Source organism: Dama dama, unplaced genomic scaffold (genome assembly GCF_033118175.1).
Source record: "Dama dama isolate Ldn47 unplaced genomic scaffold, ASM3311817v1 ptg000270l, whole genome shotgun sequence".
NCBI classification, from domain to species: Eukaryota; Metazoa; Chordata; class Mammalia; order Artiodactyla; family Cervidae; genus Dama; species Dama dama.
The window spans coordinates 74,304-87,742 of NW_026871048.1; positions in this window are offsets into that span (position 1 = coordinate 74,304).

Genomic DNA, 13,439 nt, shown 5'->3' on the forward strand with positions numbered 1-13,439 from the left:
AAAGGCCTCCTCAGATAGCCATTTTGCATTTCTTTTTCTTGGAGATGGTCTTTATCACTGCCTCCTGAACAATGTCACGAACTTCCATCCATAGTTCTTCAGGCACTTTGTCTATCAGATCTAATCCCTTGAATCTATTTGTCACTTCCACTGTATAATCATAAGGGATTTCACATAGATCATACCTGAATGGCCTGGTGGTTTCCCCTACTTTCTTCAATTTAAATCTGAATTTTGCAGTAAGGAGTTCACGATCTGAGCCACAGTCAGCTCTTGGTCTTCTTTTTGCTGACTCTATAGAGCTTCTCCATCTTTGGCAGCAAACAATATAATCAATCTGATTTTGGTATTGACCAACTAGTGATGTCCATGTGTAGAGTCTTCTCTTGGGTTGTTGGCAAAGGGTGTATGCTATGACCAGTGCATTCTCTTGGCAATACTCTGTTAGGCTTTGCCCTGCTTCCTTTTGTACTCCCAGGCCCAATGTTGCATTTTTCTCCAGGTATCTCTTGATTTCCTACTTTAACATTCTAGTCCCCTATGATGTAAAAGACATATTTTTGGTGTTAGTTCTAAAAGGTCTTGTAGGTCTTCCTAGAACCATGCAACTTCAGCTTCTTCAGCATTGCTGGTTGGGGCATAGACTTGGATTACTGTGATATTGAATGGTTTGCCTTGGAAATGTGCAGACATCTTTCTGTCGCTTTTGAGATTGCACCCAAATACTGCATTTCGGACTCTTTTGTTGATTATGAGGGCTATGCCATTTCTTCTAAGGGATTCTTGCCCATAATAGTAGATATATTGGTCATCTGAATAATCCACCCAATCAAGGCCATTTTAGTTCACTGATTCCTATAATGGCAAAGGTCACTCTTGCCATCACCTATTTGACCACTTCCAAACTACCTTGATTCATGGACCTAAGATTCCAAGTTCCTTTGCAATGTTGTTCTTCAGAGCATCAGATTTTCCTTCCATCATCAATTACATTTTTCTTTGGCACTGTCTGTTTATTCTTTCTGGAGCTATTTCTCCACTCTTCTCCAGTAGCATATTGGGCACCTACTGACCCGGGGAGTTCATTTTTCAGTGTCACATCTTTTTTGCCTTTTCATACTGTTTGGTTCCGAATTGGAAATGGAGTGTGTCAATGCTATATATTGTCATCCTTCTTATTTAAATTATATGCAGAGTACATCATGCGAAATTCCAGGCTGGATGAAGCACAAGCTACAATCAAGATAGTCAGGAGAAATATCAACAACCTTGGATACACAGATGACAACACCCTTATGGCAGAAAGCAAAGAAGAACTGAAATGCCTCTTGACAAAAGTGAAAGAGGCGAGTGAAAAAGTTGGCTTAAAAGTCAGCATTCCCAAAACTAAGATCATGGCATCTGGTCCCATCACTTCTTAGCAAATAGATGGGGATACGCTGGAAACATTGGCAGACTTTATTTGGGGGGTGCTCCAGAATCACTACAGATGGTGACTGCAGCCATGAAATTAAAAGACTCTTGCTCCTTGGAAGAGAAGCTGTGAGCAACCTTGACAGCATATTTAAAAGCAGAAGCATTACATTACTGACGAAGGTCCATCTAGTCAAAGCTATGGTTTTTCAACTAGTTATGTATGGACGTGAGAGTTGGACTATAAAGAACATTGAGCGGTGAAGAATTCATGCTTTTGAACTGTGGCATTGGAGAAGACTCTTGAGAGTCCCTTGGACTGTAAGGAGATCAAATCAGTCAAACCTAAAGGATATCAGTCCTGAATATTCCACGGCAGGACTGAAGCTGAAGCTGAAACTCCAATATCTGACCACCTGACGTGAAGAACTGACTCATTGGGAAAGACCCTGATGCTGGGAAAGATCAAAGGTACAAGGGGAAAGATGGCAGAGGATGAGGTGGTTAGATGGCACCACTGACTATTGGACATGAGTTTCAGTAAGCTCCAGGGCTTGGTGATGTTCAGGGAAGCCTGGAGTGCTACAAGTCCTTGGGGTCGCAATGAGTGGGACACGACTGAGAGACTGAACTGAAGTCAGCCAAGTGCAAAACCCCTGGCCATCTCTGTGTGGTTCCTGGAAGGAAAGCCCAGGGAAAGGAAGCATGCCAAAGTGATGGGCACTGTGACCCTGTCCAACATGATGGGAGGACACAGAACACAGGGGCACATCACTCAGCTCTCCATGGGGAGAACTTCCAAACCCGCCCACCTCTTTACAGGTCGCTTCCTCTCACGAGCAAATCCAAGGACTGTATAACCTTCCAGGGAAAGTCATAGAGGTCAAAGAGGACATTGACTTGATTGAAGAGTGAATGAAAGAAAGTGACCAGGACAAAAAAAGAGGGGTGCTTACAAATTCCATTATTCTGTATAAGTAGACCTATATTTCTGTATACTTGCAAGTCTCCTTTAAGGTTGCGTGTGTGTGTCTGTGTGTGAGCTATCAGAACAGGCTGGGCTGGGATATGGAAGAATGGACACCAAAAAGGTGAAAGAACTTGTTTAAAGTACACAGACCATGGGGCAGCAGAAGCATGGAAGCCAGGGAAACGAGCCCAAGGATCTCACCAAGCAAGCAAGCTGTAATTGGAAACAAGCTGCTGCACCCTGGATCCCTGCCAGAAAGGAAAGGCTGGAAGAAAGCAACTGGGGGTGGTCAGGGAGAATGCACAGAATATGAAAAAGAGAATGGGGTAGATTCCCAGGCACAGAAGAGGCAGGGCCTACAGCCCTTGGATGCCCAGCTACAGAGATTTTTCTGTCCTTCTCAAGTGTAGGAACATTCCCTGGCATGACCAGGCACATGAGCACACCTTGCCTTTTTTGTAAGCTTTGGGAGACAGACAGGCACTGCAGCATAAGCCGCTACTACCTGCAGAGTTTGCCAGTTTGAAACGTCATTCTTTGTATTCTTTGCAGAACCCTTGGGTATCAGGACTATGCAAAGCATGGATTAGGTTGATTCTCTCACTGCTCCCATCCCCACAGGGCTGGGGAGACACGGTAGGCTGTGATGTGTTCTCATGTGGAGGCTAGATGAGAACAGAACAACTTGCAAAGGCCCTCTATATGGTAAATGGGCAGACTTCAATTCCTCTAGTACCAAAGAATCATGGCCCTTAATGCAGTGCTGTCCTTAGTATCTCACTGACTGGCATTCCAACAGGGTTCTGGGAGTTCCTTCATGCCAGGAAGAGCATGCCTTGTTTCTGCCTCTCTCCAAAGTGTGGCCAAGTCTCCTTAGTCCTGTGCAGTGTTCATGTCTGCCATGCAAGGGACAGAAGGATGCCTGTTCCCTGCTGTGGTTCAGCAGACATTGCCTGTGTTCGCCTCTCAAGTTTGAGAAGGCATCGTCCGACTGTGTGGACTGACAAAGTCAGATCTCCCCTGGATGCACCTGACACATTGCCCCCCTGCCTTTCATTGGACACATTGGGAGAGCTCCCAATGGTTAAAGGTCCTCTGGGACACAGGAATGTGCTTTTTTGATATGGAAACAAGGAACTCGTGGTTCGAATTTCCGGAGGCCAAGTCAATGGCTGTTGGCACGCTGGACGTGCCAGATACAAGGCAGGGAAAGTATCTGGACAGACAGGTTGACTGGAGCAAAGGCAGCCACGTGTGGGCGGTGGAGCCCAGGACCCCCTGGAGCAATTCCCTCTGGGCTAGGGGCGTGTCCCTGGAGGGTGCCTCCCACTACCTTCTCTGTGATTGGTTGAGATTTTTGCACAGTATCCTGGGCATGACTCACAGCTCCAGCAGCCTAGGGGGCCTGAGTGCCTGGGTGATTCGGACTGGATTTTTCACCGTGCCCCAGGCCATTCCCCACCATTTTCTTCAGTCTCAGAATACCCCCAGAAGAATCAAGCCATCTCCAGAGGGTGATGGCAGCCTGTGGGCAGGCTGTGCATGCCACCTGCTGAGCTGTCGTGTCCAACCCCTTAACTGCGGCCCCAGCTCTGGGTCAAGGCCAGGGCCATGTGGAGAGTGAGACAGCCAGAAGAAGGCCGGAGCCGTGGAGGACTGTGGAACTTTGTAGTTGTGATCCCAGGTTCAGGGGGCAAGGCCCCTGCAACCTGCCAGCACCGTGGGGTCATCAGGGACGTTGCAGGCACCAGGGGACGTTCCAGGCGAGGAGGTTGCTCTCTTCAGGTTGGAGGCGGTGTGGAAGTCGCGGACCTGGAGGGGGCAGAATTGGCGGGGATGGTGCTGCTGCTGGTTCCAGCTGCTGGCGGTAGACATTATGTAGGAGATGGAGGTGGTGACTGACAAGGAGAAGGAGCAGGTGTCCTCGTAGGTGTGTGAGGAGAAGCCAAAGGAGTAGAGCCAGGAGCATTCAAGGCCAGGAGCCCCGAGTGAATGGCCTGCACTGGAGGGACTAGATTCAGTGGCAGCCCTGCAGGCGGAGATGAGCTCTCGGCATGAGAAAGACCACAGGACCTGCGCTCCTGTCAGGTGGCAGAACCGACACAGGAAGAAGGCTCACTTGGCTGGAAGGAGTGCCATCATCCAGGGCATCCCTGGCTTCTGGGCCAAAGCCCTATCCTGACCTCCACTCCATGGTTTCGGCTTCTCAGGAGGAAGACATGGGGAGGGGGGCAGGAGGAAGGTTGGGGAAGAGGGCACAGGCAAGGTGAGGGGTCTGAGGAAGAGGGGCTGGTGGAGTGGCAGTGTCCAAAGCACCTCGAGAGGAGAGCCTGGGCAGGGCCATCACAGCTGTAGGTGTCAGAGGCATGACTCTTGGTGCCTCTTTTACCCCTGCATCTGAAGAGCAGATGCACAGGAGTCTCCTGGCGGGGACACTATGTCAGGAGTTACCAGTGACAGTAGGCCAGAGGAACATTCCCAGAGAGCTTTCATCGCAACTGTGGATAATCCTGGAAAGTAGTAGAGACAGCAGAAGTCTCACAACAAATCCCGGTCCGTCAGAGCCCCTGACGGTTTCCCCACGAGTGCAGTGCAGAAGCACGAGGTTGTCCACCCTTGTGGAGCTAGAAGGGACTGCTGTCCTTGGATGCTACGGGTGAAAGACGACTGCAGACACATCCTTGCCACCCCTTTTGAAGACAGGTAGCAGATCAGAGACACAGGGCTTTCTTGCTAAACAGACACAGACACACAAGTATACCCACACACAACACACACACTTACCGCACACAAGACATGCTGCAGAGACTGCCGTTCCTGACATTCTAAACAGTGACATGGCGCTACCCAACAAACACAGACCAGGCAGAAATGAGGAGCAGTCAGAAACACTCTCCCTAGGTGGATACAGATAGCCTCAGATGCAGAAGACCACGGGGGACCGAGACTCATGAGCATGTCTGATGGTATGGCAGGGGCTGGGGACAGCGGTGGGGTGGCTGGGCACAAAGGAGTGCCCAGAGCCCTTGCAGATGCCTGTGTCAGCGTCCTTGTTCTGCCCCAGACAAGCCCTGTTGCTCGTGGCACTTCCTTTCCCAGATTTGACATGACTGGCTCCTTGACGTAAAGCAGATTATGAACCACCCCCAGGTGTCCATCATTCAGTAACCAAGATGAAGATTTGGTTAACGACATGATGGATTTGAAGGTCTGTGAGGGGGACTCAGAGGACCAGAGGGTAGGGGATCTTCATGGGGAAGGATGAGGGGGAATCATGTTATCCCTGTGCATGTGGTGTAGCATTCGGAGAGGAGTAGCAGAAGCTGTTGATGCCTGCCTGGCAGGCAAGCTGAGGACCCTAAAAGCTTGCACCTTTTCCCTCTTCCTGGTCCTGAAATGTGCAGGAGCTGAGCCATCCCTGGTCTCGCTGCAAGCTGATACTTTCCTTTTGGAACAACCCCTACTTGTGGAAGACAGTGATCATTAAGGAATACTACCTTGACATCACTGGCACAACTTAGCTCCCAGTGCAGTGTGAGTTCGTGGGGGAGGGAGTGCATGCTCCTCCTGCATGATCCTACCCTGTCTCCCCTGTATTCCTCCAGGATACAGGATTCCTCCAGGGTGCGTCATTCGCCTCTAGGCCACTAACTCTGGGATTATGAAAGGGGAGCTCCCAGCCAATGGGCTGCACAGCAGCAGCCTTAACTTCCTCAACTGGCTGTCAGACCACAACTGCCCAGGATCAAACAGGATTGCTGAGGTGGAGTCTGTGTGGGCCTCTGCAGAATTGATGATTGCTATTAGGATTCTTGGCTGCTCATGGGAGGGTTTGGGGCCTGATCAGCCCAGTGCTGGCCTTGTTCTTGTTGCCAGCAGATCATCGACGAAGACTTGTTGATTGATCCCCTGCAGCACTACCCAGGTAGAAGGTTCTGAAACGAGAGGTAACTGGGAGACCATGGGTTGTGAGGGGATCAGCAGCTGGGCCCTGAAGGCTCAGCCGTGTAGAGGCCAGGACACTCGTTTCCCACATGGGGAATCTCAGGCTCATGCAGGCTGGATGTGGAGCCTGGATTCGTGTCATGCACATAGACTGGATGATTGAGGACCTCATCCTCAAGTCATCCTCAAGTCACTTCGTGTCCAAGTCACAAATGAAGCAGCTGTGCTTACAGCATGAGAGTCCTATGTGATTCTGATAGAGGCAGGGTTAATCAAGCTCCTTCATCAGAATCTTCCTTCCCTGGGTCCTGCCATCCACAGGCCTCCTGCTGCTCATTGAGTTTGAGATTCCCTGGGCCCTTCACCCCCACCCCTTCTCCTGGGAAGCCCCACCAATTGCAACGGGCTTCTCTCTGCTGTCACATTGCACTTTTGTGCTGAATTTTTATTCTCTGAATTTCCACATCCGCCGCTTGGCCTCTCACCACCAACACACAGTCACAACTGGAAATGGCTTAAGAGTGGCTGGTGATAATACTGAAGGGCTGGGGGAGGAAGTGGACAGGGATCCCAAAAGGGCAGGACATGGAGCCTCCTGACATCGTCTCCCACATTGCTGGACACGGGTGTCTTCAGCTACTGAAACACCTGTGTTCCCTGTTTGTGTTTATGTCCCTGTATCTTGCACGAGTGTGTGTACACAGGCGTGCGTGTGTCACCTGTGTTTGTGCATGTGTCTGGCCCACTGCAGACACAGAGGTGAAGGCGACAGAACATGAGACGTGGAGCAACCAGAAGAGGAGGCACGAGGCATCCACAGACTCGGGGAGAGTGGTCGTGGTATCTCCGCAGTGCCCATTATTTCCAGGACAGAAGTGAGGAAAGGTTGGCCAGTGATAACTGTCCTGCAAGTGCCAGCCAATCGCACAAATAGTATCTCTTGAACTTCTAGGCCGTTGCACTGCAGTTGGTCTAGTCTGGTATTCTGTCCTCTCGTGGAGAAATAGAAGAATGCTTATGAATGTAATTTATAAAATCCAGATGTATTCTTTACATGTTGAAAAAGATACCGTATAATTTGGATGACCACAAATTGTGGGAGAAACAGAGACAGCATCACCAGACCCCTTTCAATGAGTGCTAAGCCCACTGAAACATGCCAAAACCAGAGTATGACAGGACTCCTTGACATTCAGAAGCATGTCAGGTAGATTTCCCTGCCAGGACTGTGGCATTTATTGTTCCTTCTGCTTGGAATGCTCTTCCCTTAGGTACCAATACGGCCTGCTCCCTCACTTCCTCCAGATCTCTGCTTAATTGCCATCTTTCAGGGAGACTTTCCCTCATTATCTTGAGTAAAAGAATAACATCATACTTACACACACCCTTTCCGTGATCTAGCAACTCATGTCCATTGAGTCTGTGATGCCATCCAACCACCTCATCCTCTGTCATCCCTCCTCCCCCATCTTTGATGTGCATTTCTCTAATAATTACTGATGTTGAGCAATTTTTATCTGTTTTTTAGCCACTTGTATGACTTCTTTGGAGAAATGTCTGTTTAGATCTGCCCATTTTTGATTGAGTCTTTTTTCTTTTTTGAATACTGGCCTACATAAGCCCTTTGTATATTTTGGAGAATAATGCCTTGACAACTAATGAGGTTTGTGACATTACACAGGAGGCAGTGATCAAGACCATACCCAAGAAAAACAAATGCAAAAAGGCAAAATGGTTCTCTGGGGAGGCCTTACAAATAGCTGAGAAAAGAAGAGAAGCTAAAGTCAAAGGAGAAAAGGAAGGGTATACCCATTTGAATGCAGAATTCCAAAGAATAGCAGGGAGAGATAAGAAACCCTTCCTCAGCAATCAATCCAAAGAAATAGAGGAAAACAATACAATGGGAAAGACCTCTTCAAGAAAATTCGAGATACCAAGGGAACATTTCATGCAAAGATGAGCACAATAAAAGACAGAAAACGGATGGATTTACAGAAGCAGAAGATATTAAGAAGAGGTGGCAAGAATACACAGAAGAACTCTACAAAAAAGATCTTCACGACCCAGATAATAATGGTGTGATCACTCACCTAGAGCCAGGCATCCTGGAATCTAAAGTCGAGTGGGCCTTAGGAACCAACACTACGAACAAAGTTAGTGGAGGTGACGGAATTCCAGTTGAACTATTTCAAATCCTAAAAGATGATGCTGTGAAAGTGTTGCACTCAATATATCAGCAACTTAGAAAACTCAGCAGTGGCCAGAGGACTGGAAAAGGCCAGTTTTCATTCCAATCCCAAAGAAAGGCAATGCCAAAGAATGCTTAAACTACCACACAATTGCACTCATCTCACATGCTCGTAAATTAATGCTCAAAATTCTCCAAGTCAGGATTCAGCAATACGTGAAGCGTGAACTTCCAGATGTCCAAGCTGATTTTAGAAAAGGCAGAGAAACCAGAGATCAAATTGCCAATACCCACTGGATCCTTGAAAAAGCAAGAGAGTTCCAGAAAAACATCTATTTCTGCTTTATTGACTATACCAAGGGCTTTGACTATGTGGATGACAATAAACTGTGGACAATTCTGAAAGAGATGGGTACCAGACCACGAGACCTGCCTCTTGAGAAAGCTGTGTGCAGGTCAGGAAGCAACAGTTAGAACTGGACATGGAACAACAGACTGGTTCCAAATAGGGAAAAGAGTACGTCAAAGTTGTATATTGTCACTCTGGTTATTTAACTTATATGCAGAGTACATCATGAGAAACGCTAGGCTGGAATGAGCACAATCAGGAATCAAGACTGCTGCGAGAAATATCAATGAACTCAGATATGCAGATGACACCACCCTCATGGCAGAACATGAAGAACTAAAGAGCCTCTTGATGAAACTGAAAGAGGAGAGTGAAAAGTTGGCTGGAAGATCAACATTCAGAAAACTAAGATCATGGCATCTGGTCCCATCACTTCATGGCAAATAGATGGGGAAATAGTGGCTAACTTTATTTTTGGGGGCTCCAAAATCACTGCATATGGTCACTGCAGCCATGAAATTAAAAGACGCTTACTCCTTGGAAGAAAGGTTATGACCAAACTTGACAGCATATTAAAAAGCAGAGACATTACATTGTCAACAAAGGTCCATCTAGTCAAGCCTATGTTTTTACTGGTAGTCATGTATGGATGTGAGATTTGCACTATAAAGAAAGCTGAGCCCTGAAGAATTGGTGCTTTTGAACTGTGGTGTTGGAGAAGACTCTTGGAGAGTCCCTTGGACTGCAAGGAGATCCAACCAGTCCATCCTAAGGGAGATCAGTCCTAGGTGTTCATCAGAAGGACTGATGTTGAAACTGAAACTCCAGTTCTTTGGCCACCTGATGTGTAGAGCTGACTCCTTTTTAAAGACACTGATGCTGGGAAAGATTGAGGGCAGGAGGAGAAGCAGACGACAGAGGATGAGATGGTTGGATGGCATCACCCACTCAGTGGACATGAGTTTGGGTAAACTCTGGGAGTTGGTGATGGACAGGGAGGCCTGGCATGCTGTGGTTCACAGCGTCGCAGAGACAGTCATGACTGAGCGACTGAACTGAACTGAACACAACATTGTAAATCAACTATACTTCAATTAAAAAGTAGCATGACTGAAAAAAAGATTGGTATATTTCATTGTGTCCTCTGCATCAGCAGGCAGATTCTCATTCACTGTGCCACCATCTGTTCCCTTAGGTTATTAAAACTAGTGTAAGAGACATCAAAACCATAGGTTTTGACATGAAGAGAGATACTTCATAGGGAATACATGCCCCATGGTTCACCATACCTCTACAGAACTTTATTGACCTTCTTAACAATTTCTGAGTGTAGGGTACACTCTTGCTAACTATGTACACATTGCTCTACAACAAATCTGTAGAAAATTTTCATCTTGCATGATTGAAGCCCTATACCCATTGAGCAACAATTCTCCAATCCTTCCTCTTCACAGACCTTGGCAACCAGAATTATATTTTCTGTTTCCATGGATTTGATTACTGTAGATACTTCATAAAAGTGGAATCATGCAATATTTGTCATTTTTGATGGGTTCATTTCACTTATCATAATATCATCAAGGCCCATCCTTGATGTAGCATATGACAAAATTCTTTTTTAGGGCTTCAATACATTCCATTGTGTGCATGTGTATATAATATATATATAAGGTATATATAATCTTTATCTGTTTATCCACCAATGAACATTTAGACTGCTTTCACATCTTGCCAATTGGGAATAATGCTGCAATGACCATAGATGTGCACACTATTTATTCAAGATCTTTCAATTTTTATGGAAATATACTCTAGAGTTGGATTGCTAGATCATACAGCAGTTCCTATTTTCTGAGGAAACTCCATATTGTTTTCTATAAAGGTTGCAACATTTTACATTTCCAACCAAAGTGTGTAAGGGTTCCAATTTCTCCATATCCTTACCAAACTTGCTATTGTCTTTTTATTCATATTGGCCATCACAGAAGGTATGAGATAATTTATGGTGTGGTTTAAATTTGTATTTCCCTATTGATTAGTAATATTGAGCATCTTTTCATATGTTTGTTGGCCATTTGTGTATCTTCTTTGGAGAAATGTCTGTTCAGTTCCTTCTCCCACTGGGTTAGTCAGCTCAGGCTGCCATAACAAAACAGACTGCATGGCTTAAACCACAGAATTTGTTTTCTTCCAATGCTGGAGCATGGAAGTTTGATATCAGGGTGCCATCGTGGTCAATCTGGTTCTTTTCCTGGCTTATAGGTAGTCTTCATAGTGGTGTATGCTTATCAACCCCTTATCAGATACATATTGTACAAATGTTTTCTGCAGTCCTGTAGGTGGTCTGTTCACTCCTTTCCTTTGTTTCACTCTGTTCCTCTTGTTTCACTCTGTGTCTTTTGTTGCACAGAGGTTTTAAGGTTAATGAAGTCTCATTTGTCTATTTTTACTTTGTTACTACTTGTGCACTTGGTGTCAGATCTAAGGAATCGTTGCTGATTCAATGTCATGAAGCTTCACCTTTATTTTCTTCTAAGAGTCTTATCAAGTCTTACATTTAGGTCTTTAATCCAGTCTGAATTGATTTTTCTTCATGATGTAAAATCTTCATTATTTTGCATATGGATAGTTTGTTTCCCCAGGACCATTCATTACAGGGATTAAACTTTCCCTGATGTCTTGACACCTTTGATGAAGATCATTAGACCATGTATCCAAGAGTTTACTTCTGGCTGTCTATTCTGTTCCACTGATTGGTATGTCTGTCTTTATGCCAGTGGGCTTCCTCCGTGGCTCAGCAGGTGAAGAATCTGCCTTCAATGCAGGAGACACAGGAGATGTGGGCTCAATCCATGAGTTAAGACGATCCCCTGGAGAAGGAAATGGCAACCCCCTCCAGTATTCTTGCTTGAGAAATCCCCTGGACAGAGGAGCCTGGTGGGCTACAGTCCAAAAGGTTGCAAGGAGTCAACTCGACTGAGTGACTAAGCATGCACTTTATGCCGAAACTACACTCTTTTGGTTACTGTACCTTTGTAATATGTTCTGAAATCAGAGGCCTCCAGCTTTGCTGTTCTAAGTTTGTTTTGCCTATTTGGGGTTCTCTGAGATTCTGTATTAACTGTAGGATAGATTTTCTATATCTGAAAAAAATTCCATTTGGATTTTAATAGGAACTGCATTGAAGCTTTAAATTGTTTTGGGTAGTATGAACAGCTTAATAGCATTGTCTCCAAATCCATAACCGTGAGACACCTTTCTATTTACTTGTGTCAAATCCCTTTCAGTAATACTTTGTAGTTTTCAATGTATAAGTCTTTTATCTCCAGAATGTCACTCCCGATTATTTCATTCTTTTTGATACTATTATAAATAAGGTTATCAGGGTTTCTCTGGTGGTCCAGTGGCTCAGACTCCACAGTCCCCATGCAGAGAACTTGGGTTTAATCCCTGGTCTGGGAACTAGATCCCACATGCTGCATCAAAGACCTGGCACAAATAAATAAAAAATAATTTTTTAAAAATTTAAACTCAGCTCCTGACTATAGCTTTAAAAAATAAAAAATAGATAGAATTATTTTCTTATTTTCCTTTTTGGAATGGTCATTGTTCATGCATGGAAAGATATTTGCATGTTGATTTTGTATTGTGCAACTTTCTGTGCAGGTTTTTTTTGTGTGTGTGTGTGTGTGGAATTGTAAAGATTTTCTGCACATAAAATCATGCCCTCTGTGAACAGACATAATTTTACTTCTTTCTTTCCAAATGGAAGCCTTTGGTTTCCTTTTCTAATCTAATGCCCTGGCTAGGACTTCTAATATTATGTTGAATAGAAGTGTTGAGATTGGGCATCCTTGCCTTTTTTTTCTTGATCTTAGAAGTTTTCAGCTTTTCACTGATGACTATGATGTTAGAGATAGACTTTTCATATATGATCTTTATTACATTGCAGTCATTTCCTTCTGTTTCTACTTTGTTGAGTATTTTTGTCGTGAAAGGCTAGTAAATTTGTTAGATACTTTATTGACATAAAATGGAGCACAGATGAAGTTTCATATTTTTTTTTAATTTTGAGATAATTATGTAATGCTCCCATTGGAAGCATAGGAGTTGATGATACAGAAATCACTTTCCATTCCTCCTTTGGTAATCCTTGTCCTTGTCACTCTCTGGCTCAGAATCCTGTGTCCTTAATTAGAATGTCCAGCCAAAACACTGATTCTCATCATTTTTTAGGTAAACGTTCTTGGATGCCCTTCAGAGTGGAGCACAGCAAACACCAGAAGGTGAGTATTTCCCAGATCCTGTTGACAAAAATCCTCCTCATGGATCCAGTCCCAGGTGAGAATAGGAGAAAACACAGAGATCCCGGAGACGGCTTCCTCCTGTCCTGAATCTTGAGCACAATGTCTGATATCATCACCATCTTTATAGTTAGTAAGAACAGCAACGATAGTGGGCTGTTCTATTGTTACGTTATTTTCACAATATTTCAGACTTTAAGTATTTTATGTGAATAAACTTACTTAAAAATTAAAACAATCCTACAGTACCTCTAAATAGGTATATAGCTA